Source organism: Peromyscus leucopus, chromosome 2, assembly GCF_004664715.2.
Source record: "Peromyscus leucopus breed LL Stock chromosome 2, UCI_PerLeu_2.1, whole genome shotgun sequence".
NCBI lineage: Eukaryota > Metazoa > Chordata > Mammalia > Rodentia > Cricetidae > Peromyscus > Peromyscus leucopus.
In genome coordinates, this window is record NC_051064.1 from 129748886 (window position 1) to 129767531 (window position 18646).

The 18646-nt window shown below is 49.0% G+C and overlaps 2 long non-coding RNA genes across 2 annotated transcripts; both read right to left on the reverse strand.

The window, feature by feature from the left end:
• Window positions 1–10756: 10756 nt before the first annotated feature.
• On the reverse strand, window positions 10757–11642 carry LOC119087456. Its single transcript, XR_005090917.1, has 2 exons — window positions 11451–11642; window positions 10757–11096 (listed from the first exon to the last, which is right to left on the reverse strand). It is a non-coding gene; the product is annotated as an uncharacterized LOC119087456 (long non-coding RNA).
• Window positions 11643–15665: 4023 nt separating this feature from the next.
• On the reverse strand, window positions 15666–18498 carry LOC119087455. The gene is made up of 4 exons (XR_005090916.1): window positions 17203–18498; window positions 16687–16856; window positions 16284–16485; window positions 15666–15813 (listed from the first exon to the last, which is right to left on the reverse strand). It is a non-coding gene; the product is annotated as an uncharacterized LOC119087455 (long non-coding RNA).
• Between the last annotated feature and the right edge of the window lie 148 nt (window positions 18499–18646).

Consider the following 18646-nt stretch of genomic DNA (forward strand, 5'->3'; position numbering starts at 1 on the left):
GATTTCTCAGGATGAGATTTCCTGTTCATACACCACCTGGGACACCTTCTGTTTCCTGGAACGGTGTGAGGAGACTGTGGAGAGGGGTCCTAGAATTTTTCTAGAATTGGTTTGCTGTGTGACAGTGGACCAGTCACCTCTCTCTGGGCTTTGATTTGTCCATCTGAAAAGTAACAACCGAGGACAAGTTGAGTCCTTCCAGGATCTCTGGTGTCACCTTGGGGAGGCAGCACCCTGTAGTGATTAAACCCCTGGCTTAGAGTTCAAGTCCTACCCCCAGCATTTACAGGATCATGGGCCCATCATTTCTCTTCTCTCAGGCTCTCTTTCCTCATCGGTGGCTTCTGGCTCGTATGGAGATTAAGTGAGATCATAGACATAAAGCATTTGGTGCTGTGCCAGACCCAGCAAATGGCGCTGCTGTCATTATATTCTGTAATGGACGTGAAATGGAATGTGCCAGCGCCGCTGATGGCCGTGAAACACGCCTTCACCCTCAGGGTTTGCCGTGAGTGCAAGCTCTGCAAACAGCAACAGAAGGTCCCGATGTGCGTCCAGGGGAACACCCAGGGCTGGGTGGCTCTGCTTTGGCAGAAGCTGAGGGAACTCCCTGCCGAGCCTCCTTGGTGGATGGCAGCCATGGGTATGAAGCCAATTCCCGGATTCTGTCCCACAAAAGTGGGCCCAGGGTGGCTGGAATCAGCTCAGGGTGGCAAAAGAAATATCCTTTGCCCTCAGCTGGTAGAGTCAGGATGTCGGGGCAGAATAGAAAGGAGAACATCGTCTTCCTTCTCTTGTGACCTGCCCGGGGAGTGTCTGGCTGTTCCCATATCAGTCTAATCCTAACTGCCTGGTGTCTATTCATTTTTCAGCTTATGTAGTCTGACTGGTTTTTATACAAAAGACAGGAGACTGAGGTCCAGAGAGAGGCAGGAACTAGCCAGAGGTCACACAGCAGATCAGAATGTAGGTCTCCCAGGCCACTGTCAGAATCAGACAGCCTCTTTTAATTCCATCAAGCCAGTGAATGGCAGGCTGTTCCCATGGCTGCTCCAGATGTTTCCTATCACCACATTTCATGGGAATCTGGCCACCCAGTAATGCTGGACTTAATCCTTCCAGGGAAAACGACTCCAGTTCAAGGGGTCCTAGGGAGCGAGTGCTGGCCCGTCATCACAGACAAGCAGTGAGAGAGAAACCCCTCCCAGAGCTGTTTGGTTACCAGGGAGAGCAATTTGGAGTCACTGGGGCCTCAACCCTCCTCACTCATTAGCTGCGTGACCTTGGTCTTGTCCCTCTGCCTCTTGGCTGGTATCCTCGTCTATAAAATAGGATTATATCTACCTCTCAGGTCTGCATAGACTTGTTGAGGTAGTGAATGTAAACTACCAGGCACAGAAATAGACACTTGAGTTTTTTTAATTATTATTTTATGAGTATGAGTGTTTTGCTCGCATGGCTATCTATATACCACATGCATTCCTGGTGCCCATGGAGGCCAGAAGAGATCATTGAATTCCTTGGAACTGGTGTTACGGATGTTTGTGAGCCACCATGAGTATGGTGAGAATTGAACCTGGGTCCTCCGAAAGAGCAACCAGTCCTTTAATTGCTGAACAGTCTCTCCAGTTCCAACACTCAGTATGACTGTCGGCATTGGCCGTTGGGCTTAGGAGGTAACTCAGAAGTAGAGTGCTTGCCCAGCGTGTGTGTGTGTGTGTGTGTGTGTGTGTGTGTGTGTGTGTGTGTGTGCGCGCCAGCCTCCTCCATCGCAAACAACAGGCTCTACTGTAGGTTACCTAATAGAAAAGGACACAAGGGACAGGCTGGAAAACTATACAGCCAAAAACAATATCCCAAGAAAGCTACTACCCCCATGCAGATCTGTCGTCTCCAGCTGCCAGCATGTGCCAAGGATATTCTACAGGCATACTTCTCCATGACGCCCTTAGTCCTTCTCTCTTTACTGTTAGGATGGTATCGGATGAAGGACGTGGAACGCTGGCTCCTGCGGCTGGACCAACTAGGGAAAACACACCTGTACGCAATGTGCAGCCAAGGCTGCTTAGAGTGAAGAAAGGCTCTGTTCTATACCAGTGTACAGATTTGGAAAGCGATGCTGAGCAACTTCCCCAATATTGAGGAGGTCACACAGCTGATAGCAGTGGAGCCTGTCTGGTGCTATAGCGACGCCCTTACCTACTTCCCGCCCCTCTTTCTAATGTCCTGATCTACACTGGAGGGTAGAAAGAGTCTGCTGAGAGGCCGGGCAGTGGTGGCACACGCCTTTAATCCCAGCACTCAGGAGGCAGAGGCAGGCAGATCTCTGTGAGGTCGAGGCCAACCTAGTCCACAGAGTGAGTTCCAGGAAAGGCGCAAAGCTACACAGAGAAACCCTGTCTCGAAAAACCAAAAAAAAAAAAAAAAAAAAAAAAAAAAAAAAAAAAAAGATTCTGCTGTCCATGACAGAAGAGTTCCTCATGCCTCAATAAAGAGACATGCTTCATTTGTCTTTCTCTCTTCTCTAGTGCTGAGAATAGAACCTGGGGCTTTGTGCATGCTAGGTAAGTGCTCTAACTGCTGAGCCATCTTTCCAGCCCCAGCGCTTTTAGTTCTTTTGTTTTGTTTTGTTTTGTTTTGTTTTTTTCTTTCAAGACCAGGTTTCTCTGTGTAGCTTTTGGAGTCTGTCCTGGATCTCGCTCTGTAGCCCAGGCTGGCCTCAAACTCACAGAGATCCGCCTGGCTCTGCCTCCCGAATGGTGGGATTAAAGGCGTGCACCACCACCGTCCCATGTGCACTTTTAGTTCTCTTGATCTACTCTACTGTCAGATTTCCCTGAAGCCCTTTCGTTTTCTAATATTACTTATGTATTTTTTTTTATAGCTATGGTTTATCTGCTTCACCTCACGCTCTGAGAGAGCAGGCATCCCTAGCCACAGCAAGAGAGCAGGGATGTTTGTTGAATAAATATGAAGACCAGCTCTGGGGTCACACAGTGGGCAGGTGGCATAGCTGTGACTTGGATCCAGCGTTATTTGGCTCCAGAGCTCCAGAGCCTTCTTTCTAGGACCATTACAAAGCTTAGCTGGGTCCCCACCTCGGCCACGTAGCACACTGCCCGGTAGAAAGTTAGTGTGTTAGAACATTGAATAATATCGAGCTGTTATTAATGGGGTTTTCTGTCCTCCTGATCTCGTGTTCTACATTGCTTAATGGCGCAGCCTTCAAGGCTGGAGTAAGTCTTCAAAGTTGACTTGGCAAGTGCGCTGACATGACCCTCAGGTAGGAAGCATGCTGGTGTGCCAGCAAAGGTAGCAGACAGACCAACCCCTCCCAGACAGACAGACAACCCCTCCCAGACAGACAGGCCAACCCCTCAGACAGACAGCCAACTCCTCCCAGACAGACAGGCCAACTCCTCAGATAGACAGCCAACTCCTCCCAGACAGACAGGCCAACCCCTCCCAGACAGACAGCCAACCCCTCCCAGACAGACAGGCCAACCCCTCCCAGACAGACAGCCAACTCCTCCCAGACAGACAGCCAACCCCTCCCAGACAGACAGCCAACTCCTCCAGACAGACAGCCAACCCTCCCAGACAGACAGCCAACTCCTCCCAGACAGACAGCCAACTCCTCCCAGACAGACAGCCAACTCCTCCAGACAGACAGCCAACCCTCAGACAGACAGCCAACTCCTCCCAGACAGACAGGCCAACCCCTCCCAGACAGACAGCCAACTCCTCCCAGACAGACAGGCCAACCCCTCCAGACAGACAGCCAACTCCTCCCAGACAGACAGCCAACCCCTCCCAGACAGACAGCCAACTCCTCCCAGACAGACAGCCAACCCCTCCCAGACAGACAGCCAACTCCTCCCAGACAGCAGCCACCCTCCAGACAGCCAACCTACCAGACAGACAGGCCAACCCCTCCCAGACAGACAGGCCAACCCCTCAGACAGACAGACAACCCCTCCCAGACAGACAGGCCAACCCCTCAGACAGACAGCCAACTCCTCCCAGACAGACAGGCCAACCCCTCCCAGACAGACAGCCAACTCCTCCCAGACAGACAGGCCAACCCTTCAGACAGACAGCCAACTCCTTCCAGACAGACAGACCAACTCCTCCCAGACAGACAGGCCAACCCCTCCCAGACAGACAGCCAACTCCTCCCAGACAGACAGGCCAACCCCTCCCAGACAGACAGCCAACCCCTCCCAGACAGACAGCCAACTCCTCCCAGTCAGACAGCCAACCCCTCCTAGACAGACAGCCAACCCCTCCCAGACAGACAGCCAACCCCTCCCAGACAGACAGGCCAACCTCTAACAGACAGACAGGTCAACACCTACCAGACAGACAGGCCAACCCCTATCAGTCAGATGGCCAATGCCAACCAGTCAGTCAAACCCTCCCAGACAGACAGATCAACCCCTACCAGCCAGCCAGCCAACCTCTCCCAAACAGACGGCCAAGGCCAACCCCTACCAGAAAGACAGGCCAACTCCTACCAGTCAGACAGCCAATTCCGACCAGTCAGCCCGCCAAGCTCTACCAGTCAGACAGGCCACACTCTGCCAGACCTGATCTTCTACACCACCCTGCCCACTTGATAACTGACCTGAAATTCTTCACCCACAGGGGCTGTCCACACACAGATTTCCTGTCCTCTGAGAAGGGGAAGTCCATCCAACAGTTTACTATGAGTCATTGGCTCAAGAACTGGCAGAGGTATCTTAGAGGAGAGCTATCTGAGGAGAGGAGAGAGACCTGGATTCTAGAAGGAACATCGCTACTTTGACTTAGGTACTTTTGCTGACTATATTGAACAAGTCCCCTCCATGGCCTTAATTTTCTTTTCTGGAAAATGGGATATTAAATCTTTTTTTTTTTTTTTTTTTTTTTTTTTTTTTTTTTGGTTTTTCGATACAGGGTTTCTCTGTGTAGCTTTGTGCCTTTCCTGGAGCTCACTCTTGTAGCCCAGGCTGGCCTCGAACTCACAGAGATCCACCTGGCTCTGCCTCCCGAGTGCTGGGATTAAAGGCGTGTGCCGCCACCGCCCGGCGGGATATTAAATCTTTACTTTCCTGGATGTTCTGGATAGTTCTGCCAACTTATTTTTGTTGTTACTCTTACTGTCTGTCTGTTTATAATAGTGTCACAATAGCCCAGGCTGGCCTTGAACTTCTGGCAATCCTCCTGCTTCAGTCTTCTCAGTGCTAGGATTACATGAGCCACAGCACTCGGGTAGGTTAGTTGCACTCTGAGTGGAACTGGGGACACCTAAGTATCTTCCAACTGGGTAGACCTGGAATGGTTGCTGAGTCTGGAGATTAAAGTCACTCGTACCGGATTCAAATGTTGCCACATCACTTTCTAGCTGTGTGTTGCTGGGAGAGTAACAGAAACTTCCTGAGTCTCGGTTTCTTGACCTATAAAGTAGATATTTGATTTCTCAGCTGCTGATAGTCTTATCAGCTGATCTCTAAGCTGGTTTGGAAGAGTAACTGAGACTTGCCTACCATGAGGCAAGTTAGAAGTGGCCCATAATGATCTCTCAGGAACAGGAACCGGCCCTCAACCTTCGATGCCCTCTCATGTCCTCACTACATCACTGAGGCCACACATAATTGTTACAATAGAGAACACTTTTATTTGTCCTGTTGTTGTTGTTGTTGGCAGTGCTGGAGACTGAACTCGGCCACTAAACCACACTTCTAGCCACGCCTTAACTAGTGACAAAATAAGTTCACAGTAGGAAAAAAAATCAAAGCAAAGTAGTAAAACAGAGAAAGATTACACATAACCTAACAGTCAGAGGTAAGCTCAGTTGAGAGTGAGGCTGACGCGCCTGGATTTCTGGAAATTAAGTGAGAACTGCCTGTCTGCTGGGCTTTGGGGCAGAGGCCAAGTCTCAAGGACCACACTACATCCCAGGTTGAGAGGCTGGACCATCTGTGCATGTTAAAAGGATGGAAAAGGCAGTTCAAAACACACAAAGACAGAGAGAGAGAGAGAAGAGAGAGAGAGAGAGAGAGAGAGAGAAACAGACAGACAGACAGACACAGAGAGACAGAGACAGAAAGGGGCAAAGACAGAGACAGAGAGACAAAGACAGAGAGGCAGTGACAGACAGACAGACTGACTTTTGCTTGGTTCCAGCAATGCTGCCTTATATTCCCAGACATATGGGGTAAGAATGTGTTTCTACCTCACTTTAGGGAACTAAAAATGGAAAGGGATTTATGAAAAGAAAAATTCTAATCCAGAGCAGTGGCCCAGGGCTGGGGTAACTGTGTTCAGCGGCAGAACACTTGAACACAGCATATTGAACCAGCTCAGGTCCTGGTTCAGTCCCCAGTCATATTAATTACTTATCAATTAATTAAGTGAGACAGTAGTTTGCTCCTCTCACACTTGAATTTGCCCCAGTACAGAGCTTGTCGGGCTGAATGTCAAGGTCTATTGAGTTGTCTGCCTCTTTAGCAAACAAGAAACATCTTTTAGAGTCTGGCCGTGTCTCCTTCTGAAGAGAAGGTCTGTCACTTAGTAGCTTGGTCGGTGTTCTGGTGAATGAAGAGAAGACAGAAGCCGAGCTGTAAAGAGCAGGGTGAAAGGGTCTTAAAGCTAAATCCAGACACTGCCACTTCGTAACTACTCAACTTGGGGAAGTCAAATCACGTCTCATCTCTAACCTAATTTTCTCTCTCGTGAAATGAAGATAATTTGAGTGTCTGCTTTGCAGAGGGTTTCGAGTTTGAGTGTTTATTTATTTAGAGTCAAGAGTCTCAGTGTGTGACCCAGACTGGCCTCAAGGTGACTGGCAATCCTCCTGTCTCAGCCTCTGGAGTACTGGGGACTTAGACGTCTGTTCTATCACACCCAGCATGTGCGTGCTAGACAAGTGGTCTTCTGCCGAACCACAGCCCAGCCCTCTGTTCATTCTTTATTGGTGGGACATCTACTGTGTACTGTTGATCTCTTTTTATTTGCAACTTTGCCAAGCAGGGCTTGGATTATAGCTCACTGGTAGAGTATGTCACTGCCCTGGGCCTTAATTCTTAATATGGAGGTTATAATTAGTATTTTCCTCATATAATGATTATGGGGGCAGATAATAAATATAATGCATTTAGTACAGTGTATTGCACAACTAAGTAGGAACTCGGTAAATTGTAGCCAATACTTTGTAGGTATCAGTCAGTCTCATGATCCCTTGAGACCTTCCAGGGACGAGTGACGTACCAAGACCAAAACCACTTTCCAAGATTCCTGCAAATCCCTGGGGGGGGTGTGTGTGGATTATCAGCATTATTTCTCCTGGTCCAGCTCCTGCTTTGCTCAACCTGTGGGCCTGCACTACAACAAAACACAGCTCTGCTGGGCTCTGAGCCATTTCCACAAACACCCCCACTCAAGGCAGCACCTTGGTATAGTACGACTTTTCCTAAAGAGTTCCAGGGTAAGAGACTGAGACACGCCACAGCTCAGGGTGAGCTGAAAATCCTGTGCTCCCCAAAGAGATTCAGCTGGCTCCTCTGTTGTTGTTGTGCTGTTTGTTTGGGGTTTTCTGTTTTGTTTTGCTCGATGTTGTTTTGAGACAGAGTCTATGTGGTCCTGGCTGTCTCAGAACTCGCTCTGTAGACCAGGTTGGCTTTGAACTCTCAGAGATCCACCTGCCTCTGCCTCCTGAGTGCTGGGATTAAAGGTGTGCCCCTTTGTTTTGCATTTGAGGTAAATTCTTACTATGCAGCCCAGGCTAGCCTAGAACTCACTATGTAGGTTACAGAGGCCTTAAACTCGTGACAATCCTCTTGCTTCTGTGTCCCAAATGCTGGGATTACAGAAGTCCACCACTTTGCTCAGCTCTTATAAATTACATTTAACACATGTGTGCATGCGAGAGGAGGGGGAGGGGAAGAGAGAAAATATGCCTGTGTATGTCACATGTGTGTGTCACAGCGTGCATGTGGAGGTCAGAGGACATCTTGCAGGAGTCAGTTCTCTCCTTCCACCGTGTGGGTACTAGAGATTGAACTCAGGTCATGAGGCTTGGTGGCAAGCGCCTTAACTTACTGAGCCATCTCACTGGATCTAGACCTCTGGATCCCCTGGTCTCAGCTTCCTGAGCTGGGGTTGCAGGTGTGAGCTACCACACCCAGCTCCCAGATGGCTGTTCCTTCCACTGAGACAACTCTCAGTCCCGGGCCATCTCCTGGCAGCTCCTGACAACAGACATGCTTTTTCTGTCTCTCCAATTGCCCCTCCAAGCATCACCCCATTGTAGGGTTGGGGGGTCAGCTTCCCCTCCCATCTCCCTACCACCACATGTAAAAGTATAGTGGTCCTGTTCTGTCATTCACATAGCCCCTCAAGAATGGGGATACACAGTCACCGCACACACCCTGTTATTCATGGCAGATGTCCTTGGCAGGCTTCCTGCCGCCCACCACTCCCTAGAGTCCTCAACCCTCACCCGTTCCCCAAATCTACCCCCTCTAGATACTGGCAGATTATCTGAGCCCCACCTCTTCTTACTGGCAACTCTCGCTCAGAATATCTAAAGCCGTTTTAGGAGCACATCCAAGTCCATACCTCCTCTTTGTGGACTCCACAGCATCTGCCTCTCAGAAATTCAAGGCCACACCCTCACCTTAAACAGTAATTTCCACGTGAGAATTAGCCTCTTCCCAAAAGTGGAGGTCACGTACTGAGGGCCTGTGGGTAGCCCTAGTCTTCAAGACTGTTTTTTAAAACCTAAACATTGAAAGATTCTAAATAAAATAGGTCACGGAACGTGGCTTCTTTTTTCCCCCTCAGAAAATCTGGCATTACAGAATCCACACTTCTTCCCAAGAGCCATGTTGCCAGAGTGGAAAGGGGGTGGTCCCTGCCCTTCAAGCAGATTTTTCTTGTGCCTCTGCCCACCGCCGTGTTTAATCTTCCCTCCTCGAATCCTGCAGGCTTTTAAATATATGGCCATTGCTAAGAGGCATTTTAGGGTCCACCCCCACCTCCTGCTACCTTGTTATTATGAACATGGGTCTGAAATTTCCCAGGCTCGCTGTCGGCAGTATTCAAATGATGGCTGTTCCTGGAGAGGCAAGGCAATCCAGAGGACTAGGGTCTCCAATAGAAAGGGCTAATAGGGCTGGAGGGGGCATTCGAGGCCAACATGGTGTATCTTCTTATTCGGTTTCAGCTTATTTATTCTTGCAGTTCTAGGGATAGAACCCACGGCCTCTACCACCGAAATACACCCCTAGTCCCAGTAGGGGTTTAAAGCAAGAGCTGTGCATATTAGAAACGCGGCGGGGAAGCTCCGCGAGCCAGTTAGAGCCCCACACTCCCTCCCGCAGAGACGCTGGAGTAGTGAGAGTGGTCCAGGAGGACCAAGGATGCTGCAGCCGACCTGCCTGAGCCAGAGGCGGTGGGAATGGCTGGGAGGACTGCAGAGAAAGCATTTTGAGGCATCCCTGCCAAAGAGTGGGTATGCTTGACCTTGGCGGAAAACACTGCGGGCACTGCGGCTACAATTCGCGGGCTCTCCCCTCCCTCCCGTCTCTCCCCTCCCTCTCCAATGCGGAGGACTGCGGAGGAATCCCAGCCAGGCGGGAGTGCCCACCCACGCGACTGCGGCACGCGAGGGGCGGGGGCGGGAGGGCGGGGATGCCGGTCTTCCCTGGAAGGCCCTGGAGCGAGGCGAGGGGAAGCTGATCACGTGCTACCGCCACCAGGCGCGGCGGGATTGGCGGGTCTGGCTGCCAGGGAGCCAGGACAGCCGGTGTCCCCCTCCCCTCGTGGCCCCGCGTCTGGGAAGGGCGGGAGTCGGGCTCCCACTAGGGATAACACCCGTGGTCGGGTCCCCAAGTGCTCTGCCCCCCGCAGTCTCTGGGAACTCATCGCTTCCCCTTTCCTCCCAGCTTTTCTTCCCACCTGCTGGCGGTTCTGCGGAGCCTGCCTGGAGACCAGCTTTATTTGGGCTAGCTGAGCACGTTTCCTCTGACTTACGATCATTTTTCGGTTTAGGTCAATTCAGTTTAACTCAGACAAGAGAGGGCGTAGAATACCAAGGAGATCTGCACACCTCAACCCTCACAACATCCAAATCGACCCTCATCTCCCTCGTCTGCTCCCTTGTCTCAAGCAGAAACGGGAGAGCTATCTCCACTGCAGCTCGCGTGAAATCTGTGAGATTAAAAAGCCTGTTAAATTTACTAAATATTCGACTCTAGTTTTTATCCAACGCATTAAATATTTAAGCCACTATTTTCCCTCTTTTGCATTTATTCTGACTTGTAATTAGGGTTATTGCTGAACGGGGTCTGCTTGGAATGTAAATCCCACGAAAAAGGAGGGGCGTGTTCATCATTAGTTCATCATTGTAACAGCAACACACTCCGGGTGTAGGGGTTTTTATATTTTCTTTCTCTGGAGATGTAATAATGAACCAATGGTAGATGGATTAAAAAGAGAGAGCAGGTCCAGCGAGATGGCTCAGAATATAAAGGCACCTACTGCCTAGCCTGACCACCTGAGTCGGCGTCTCCTGACAATGTAATGGAAGGAGAACTGAGCCCCCCAGAATCCTCCTCAGACCTCCGCGTGCACACCGTGGCGTACAAGCATCCACAGGCACTCAAAACAAATGAGAGGAAAAAGCAAGCAAAATCTGTTGTGTTGGTGAGGCCCTGGGTTCAGTACACACACACAGTTACGTACACAAGCAAAAATCTATGAAGTGTAAACCTGAAGGGAAGGGCCAGATGGTTGACATTTATTAAACATTTTGTGGTAAACAAAGGACTAAGGTTTGGGGGTTTCCTGGATGTGGGCAGGTGAGGACTTCAACCTAGGGAGTGCTGGTATGGATGACCAGAGGCTGCCCTGCCAGGCAAGGAGGGCCTCAGAAGGCCACATGGGTCACCTCTGCCTGGGGAGGTGCTCCCAGACTCTTTCCTGGGCAGATCCAGGAAGCTTCTGTCTGCATCTGCTGCTTTCCCTCCACTGCTGCAGACTGATGGAAACTTCTTCAGCCGAAGAACAGATTTCCAGAGCTATTTCTGGGTGCAGTTTCTCAGAATAACCATCTTGAAATATGGCAAGGAAATATATTTAGGAGAGGTGTAATCTGGGGACTGCCATGACACACAGTAGGTGTGTAATAAATGTTAATCAAATACATGGCTGGATGAATAGATAGACAGCAACCAGTGTGCTGGAAGAGGACACTATTTTATAATAAACACACCGTTCTTTTCTAACTTAAAGAGATCATCTATCCACCAAACACACCCGAGCCTTCTCTCTGAGTAAGCCTCCATTTCTATAAGTCCCTCTTCATCCCAGGATAGCACATGTCCTATGTCTAGACAATAGGACCCCGACACTGGAGGAATAAACGTAGAATTTAGATACTGGGTTCCCTGACCGGTTTTTGCCACCTGGTTGTGTTGTCCATAGTCACCAGCTCTCTGAGGCTCCATCTTCCATCTGAACAAAATGAGGATGGGATACCACTTCACAGGGCGACCTAGCAATCTGAATGAGAGTATGGGAGTCCAACTGCTCTTTACAGTGACCTTCAATAGAGCAGAGTAACCACACCTACCGGTCTGCCTGGAACAGAACAGTGGATACCTGTCGAACGAAAGCAGTTCTTAGCATTTCTCTTATTCCCCCGAAGTGTCCTGGATTAGACAGTAGGTTGGTAAGAAAAGTGACACTACTTATCTGTATTGTGCCCCGAGACACAGAGGAAAGAGTCTGATTGGTGCAGCAGGCTTTCTCAGCCCACCAGCCCCAAATCATGACATGGAGACTTAGTATTAGTTATGAAAGCTCAGTCTTATCTTATGCTTGCTCCACTAGCTCTTATAACTTAACCTGTTTTTCTTCATCTGGGTCTTGCCTGGGGGCTTTTTTTTTACCTTTCTTTTCATTCTGTATGTCCTACTTTCCTGCTTCCTCCACGTCTGGCAGGCTGGCCCCAGGCATCTCCCTCTCTTTCTCCCTTGTTCTCTTCTCCTGCCTACTTATTCTCTCTGCCTACCTGCCTCACCTATCCCTCTACTGTCTAGCTATTGACTGTTCAACTTTGTATTAGACCAGCAGGTGTCTGAGGCAGGCAAAGCAACACATCTTTACATAATTAAACAAATGCAGCATAAACAAATGTAACACACGTTTACACAGGTAAATATTCCACAACATAAACAAAGGTAACACGTCTTTACACAGTTCAAGTACTATTCCACAACAGATTGGAGAAATAATAGTGAGAATGAGCCTGGGAGTGTTCGTGGGATTGCATCAAGAGCAGAAGGCAGGAAGCGCTTAGCAGCGAGGGACCAGCAAGGCAGTTTAGGAAATAATCAACATAAACAGAGCTGGGGTCATGGAAGGAGATGAGGATTGTACAGCGGAGATCTGAACCAGGAACTTCTCAGAAGAGATCAGTTGAGGAACTGGGGATAAATTCCAGGCAGCAGACCTAATGAGGCTGGAACCAGGACAGGGCCTGTAAATCCAGGGGAGGGAGGAGTTGGATGTAAGGATCACAGGATAGGTCAAAAGCAGGAGGATTTCCGGGTGGACCAGAGGTCATTCACTAGACATGGAGACTAGGAGAGAGGTGAGAGGTGACCCAGGAGATGAGAGGTGAGCCGGGCCAGGACAACTAAGCATTCATCACTCCTGATCAGATAAAAGGTCAAGGTTCATGGTAGGTAGAGGTCACTGGTGCAGCCAGAGGAAGGAGCTGGAGGCCTGGTCAATGTTCAGGTAACATCTGATTCAAATGAGCGTTCATGGGGCTGGAGAGATGGGTCCTCAGCACTTGCTGCTCTTGTGGAGGACCTGGGTTCAGTTCTGGTACCCACACAGTGACTCACAACTGTCTGTAACTCTAATCTGTAACTTCAGTTCCAGGGGACACGACACCCCCTTCTGGCTTCCATAGGCACCCTGGCACACACATGGTACACATACATACATGCAGACAAATATTCATACACATCAAAAACTAAATAAATATAAAAATAAAATAAAATGAACTTTCATGGCCAAGCTTTGTTGTGTATATCTATAACCCGAGAATCTGAGAAGCTGAAGTGGAAAGATTCAGGGTTCGAAGTCACTGTGGGTTCCTCAGTGGATTCAAGTTCAGCCTGAGCTACAACAGCGAGACCCTATTGCAAAACAAACAAGAACAGTGGCTGGGGTAGAGCATCAGCCTGGCATGATGAATAAGGCCCTTGGCTTGATGATTCCCAGCAATACCCAGTAAATAAAGAAGCATAAAATAAAGAAAGCTAGCTTTCTGAACAACCTTGAAAGGCAAGAGAGAGCTCAAAATCAGAGCCTCCAATTAGAAAAGAGCCATTTGTAATAGTCCGACAGGCCCTGAATCACCAAGGCCACTACAGTGAGGACTCAGTGCCAAGATCAGCTGACACAAGTGTGCTGGAGTCACTTTGTCTACAGACACTTCCTACGGTACAAATTCTAGAACCTGGTAACCTGTGCACTCTTGCATTGTGAAACTCTACAAGCCAAACTGGTATATCTGCATTCACGCACCGGGAGGATGCTGTCCACATGAGTCCATGGCGTATGTTGGACAGTGGTCTGGCCAGAGAGGAATCTGGTTGCTTTTAAATAGGAGTTTGTGGTTCCTTTAAAAGGTCACAGGAGTATGTAGAGTCAGCCAAAGGGTTACTTTCCAAGAGGTGTTTCTCTGGGCTGGGAGAGAGAGCCTGGAGCTGGGTCTGTGTCTGGTGGGTGGTGGTAATTGACCCTCAGGTCTGTGAGCTGGCTTTAACCACCAATAGTGATGCTTGCCCTATGTGCAGCCTTGGTAATGATGATGGCTACAGGAGCTTCTGAACCTTGCTTGCTCCCTCTCATCTTCAGTGACCAGTCCCACGAGATCAGGAGAGAGGATTCATACTTGCCAGAGCTGGCCTTGGCCCGGGGGCTAAAGGACATCTAAAATTCCAGTGCCAGTCAGGTGTGGTGGCACACCCCTTTATGCCCATCACTTGAGAGGCTGAGGCAGGTGGATTTTTGTGAGTTCGAGGCTAGCCTGATCTACATAGGAGTTCCAGGTCAGTTAAGGCTACATGGACCCTGTCTCAAAAAAGTAAAATAAAAATAAAAATTCCAATGTCCCTTAATATAACGCGGTAGACAGGGCCTCAGTGGAGCCTGTGGATTGGGGCATGTGTTGGCCCAATGTTTACTCCAATTTCTTTTCATGTATGACTGTTCTTGATCCAAACATTGCCACACAGTCTAGCTGCCCAGCAGAATAAAGGCTGAGCTCTTCAGCCTGGCATTGTAGACTTCTGGTAGCCTGGTCCTAACCTATATCAGATGAAGATTTCATATTCTAGGTGTTCACTGGCCCTTCCTGTAAAAAGTTATTTTATGTGTATGGATGTTTTCCTGTATGCGCCACATACATGCAGTATCTGAGAAAGTGAGAAGAGGGCTTTGGATTCCCCTGGAACTGGAGATACAGAGGATTGTGAGCCACCATGTGGTTGCTGGGAATTGAACTCAGGACCTCTGGAAGAGCAGCCAGTGCTCTTAACGGCTGAGCCATCTCTCCAGCTCCCGTCTTTCCTTATGATAGCTCAGCTCCTTCCTCGGGAGAATTGTTCTTCCTCCTACTGATCATACAGTGCAGGCTGACAGTGTTAAATCTGAGATAAATCAACTGAAAAGATGAAGGTTTATTTTGGCTCACAGATCCAGAGGTTTCCATCCATGACTGGCCTAATGGCTTTCAGGCTGACAGTGAGGTAGTGAGACTGTATGCAAAGGAAGCGAGATGCATGGTGATAAGGGTTACCTAACAATGTGAAAACCAGATGCTGATGAATGGTATTCTTGAAATTGGTTAAAACAGAGGTTTTATGATTTTTTTTTTTAAACCACAGTGACAACAAAGAAACACCTGACATGGAAGGAAACAATGATGAACGATGGATGCAAGAGCTGGATGCCTCCCTGGATGCAGCTGGTCCACAGTGGTCCTTGGGCCAAGCTATTGTGGTACCCATGGCTCACAGGGTTACTTGAGCCAAAAATCTTTCTTTGGACCTCCACTCACTCGAGCCAGGCTTCTGTTCCTGGCACCTGATGGAGCCATAACACAGAACTTTCCATTCTGGCCTCTCTGTCATATCCTTCCAAATATTCTTTCCAGTTACACCCTGCTGCTCATGCTTCCTCAGGCTGAGCCTGCCTTTGCCTTCCCACTACGTGTTTCCTTTTGGCTTCCTCATTTTGGAATTTTCCTCCCTCACCCCCCTTACAAGCTTGTCCACTCTGACTGAGACCTTGCTACAGGAGCTCTTCTGCATGAACTCCCTCCTGAACCCCTGAGCAAAGCCTGCCATCTCCTCCACTGGCCTGTCATAGCCTCTGTGTACATGCCTTCATCACCCAGGGTTCCAGGGGTCTGCCTTCTCGGCTGTAACCCCCAGGAAACTGTGTGCTTCATCTCTATATGACTCCAGTTTTTGGGCAAAGGAAGTATAATGACTATTTACTGAATGAGTGAGAATCCTTTCTTCCTTCATGCCGTCTCCCTGAGTCACTACTCAGTTTCTAAAGAAGAGAAAGAGAAGAAAGAGCAGGAGGAACTTGCCTTGTTCTGTTCAACGGTGATGATTCAGGAGAGAAATGGGGAATGGGGCCACTGCAAAGCCCAGTGGCATTTAGAAGAGGTCTGTAGGTCCGTTTTCTGCGAAAGCTCTGGTAGTGGCACCAATGAACTGAGACCGACTGTTTGGGAATCTGTGCCCAAGACAAGCAAACATTTGGGTTTTTCAACAAGCTAGAATTATTTTCATTCTTTCTCTTTTCTTTTTTATTCTTTTGTCCTTTCTTTCCTTCCTTCCTTCCTTCCTTCTTCCTTTCCTTTGCTTGCTTGCTTGCTTGCTTGCTTGCTTCAATAAAGCCTCATGTAGCCCAGGCTGGCCTCTTGGACTCCCTACTGCTGAATTACAGGCATGCACCACCACACGCCAGAGAGGAAACTAGTTTCTGACAGCTGTTTCTCTCAGCTGTACAGGGAGATGAATCTCCAGGCACCTGGCTGGAACTGGGATTCCCCCTGTCCTTGGCACAATCTGACCAAGAAACAAGGCAGTCCTCTTCCTCACCCTCCTCCTGGGAGGATGGGAGCTGAGAACAGTCAAAGATGAGTGGAGAGAGAGCTGTGGAAGAAAGAATATTACCTACTACATAGCCTATGTTTTCCCTACCGGTTCCAGTCTCTCTTGGACGGCACCTATGAGCGGCTGTAGCTAACGGTCTGTGAGTGGAAGCCGAGGCGTTCAGATATTGATGAGTGGAAGCTGAGGCGTTTACATATTGATGATCAGCCTCCAGCCTTCTTTCTCATTGGGCCAATCTGAAAGTCTGCCCTTCAGATGAGGGAGTCCAGGATGGAAGTGGCCTGAATCTCTAAGTGTAAAAGAAAAGTTAACAACTGGGTGTGGTGGCCACACAACTTTAATCCCAGGTCCTGGGAGGCAGAGGCAGTCAGAACTCTATGAGTTTGGGGCCAGTTGATCTACATAGTGAGTTCCAAGACAGCCAAAAGTTGCCATAGTGAGACCCTGTCTCAAAAAAATAAAAAAAGTAATGTTTTAAAATGTAATTTACCTTGGAGAATACCTTGACTCATGGCAGAAATATTATTTGTCTTGTTGCTCTGAGAAATACTTGATAGAAGCAGCAAGAAGGAGGAAGGGCTTATTTTGGCAGACAGCTTGGGTGTATAGACTATTATAGTGGAGGTGTCATGGCGGCCGGAGGTCCTGATCACATTGCGTCTGCAGTCAGGAAGCAGAGAGAGAGAGAGAGAGAATGCTGCTGTTCAGCTGCTTTCTCCTGTCTATTCAGGTCCAGGTCCCCTGCCCATGGGATGGTGGATTCTCCCTCCTCATTTCAGCTATTCAGAAAACACTGGTATACATACAACCGGAGATGTGTTTCCAAATCTAACCAAATTGATGCTGAAGATTAACCACCACAGCAGGTTTTACTCAGGTGGGGAAAATACACCTGTGGTAAGCCACTGAGCTAGCTGGAGTATTTGTTACCACGGCAGAGCCTAGCCTGTTCTGATCGTCATACAGACACTAATTGTTTTAGCTATCTAGCATCTTAATATCATACCTTAATCCCCTTAATACCTCATATTGGACTCCTTGGTATTGCCAAATCCAGTGGTCATGTCTCTGTTCTTATCTCTCTTGATTTCTCAGCAGCATTTGTCACAATTGACAGTTGGTCACTCCCTCCTGGACACAATTTATCTTGGCATCTATGACATCAGACCTGCTTGGTTTTCCTCCTGGGTCACTAGACCCTGATTCTCAGTTTTCATTACCGGATATCCTTCCAGTGGGCTTGGTTGCTGTGTTGTTTTTAATCTCAGAAATTTGAAGATCTGGGGACCGGGTTTTAAATATCGACCAAGAAAAAGACTGCTTATTTTGTTCAAGTATTTGTTCTTTCATGACACCATTCTCCTCACTCTGAGGCATGCTAGGCGAGTGCATTACCACTGGGCCCTCGCTCTTCCAGTCCTTATTAATAACAGAGGTACTATTTTTTATCTTTTAAAAAGGAAGGAAACAGATGTGCCAAGATGATTGTTTTGACCAGTGAGATTTAAGCAAAAATATGCAGACCTTCCAAACCAGTCTTCTGAAAAGAAATAAGACATTTCCCTTCCCACTGTTTAGAATATGGACCAGGATGAGCAGAACCTTAAGACTGAAGCTTGAACTGTCTGTCACTCTTTGGACGTATTTCTTATGGAAAGAAATTTTTCTGTCATAACTCTCCCTTCCCATTTTGTTTCTCTAATTCGCCACCAAAATCTAATCCTGACATGTTTTTGTTGGTGCTGAAGGTGTTTTTCTGTCTCTCATTACCAAGCCTAAGGGGTTGGGGAAGGGGGACTGAAAGAAGGCATTTCCGGACAAGAAACTGAGGGGCCTCTTCCTACCAACAGTGTATACCCAGAGTACCTGGAAGACAGAATGGGAGACAGAGTTTAGGAGTACTGTTCATTAGTTGACAGAAAACAGCAAATGCTAGATTAAGAATTTTGGGCTTTATTCTGCGTTTCCCTTGCCGTTGGGGGACCCTGTCTGTCTTATCTAGGGGTGCCTCTCACTTTCTACATGTTCAGTGAATGACTACATTCCCTACCACTTAATGGCTAGCCTCCACAGACGTGTTGGACGGTGAGCCTGTGGGAATCGGTCCCGGGTCCACGCTCAGTCTCCTTTTTACAGATGAACGGAAGGCTCCCCTTACGGGAAGGAGCACCCAGCCCAATGAGTCGGGGACCTGGAATGGAGGGCGGAGCCTGAGCAACACGGCTGCGCCGGACCACCTGACTGCGGGAGGCGGGGCTTCCCCGCTGCCCGCAGGCCCCGCCCTCCGGGCCCCGCCCAACACCTCTCGCGGGGCCGCGCGGGTTGTGAGGTGTCTGAGCCCGGCGCCTGCGCAGTGGGCCGCGGCGCGCGGGGCGGAGGCTTTATAACCACTTCGTAGCGGCTGGTCGGCTTCTGTCTCCGGGAGGGCTGCCGAGGCAGCGGCGGCGGCG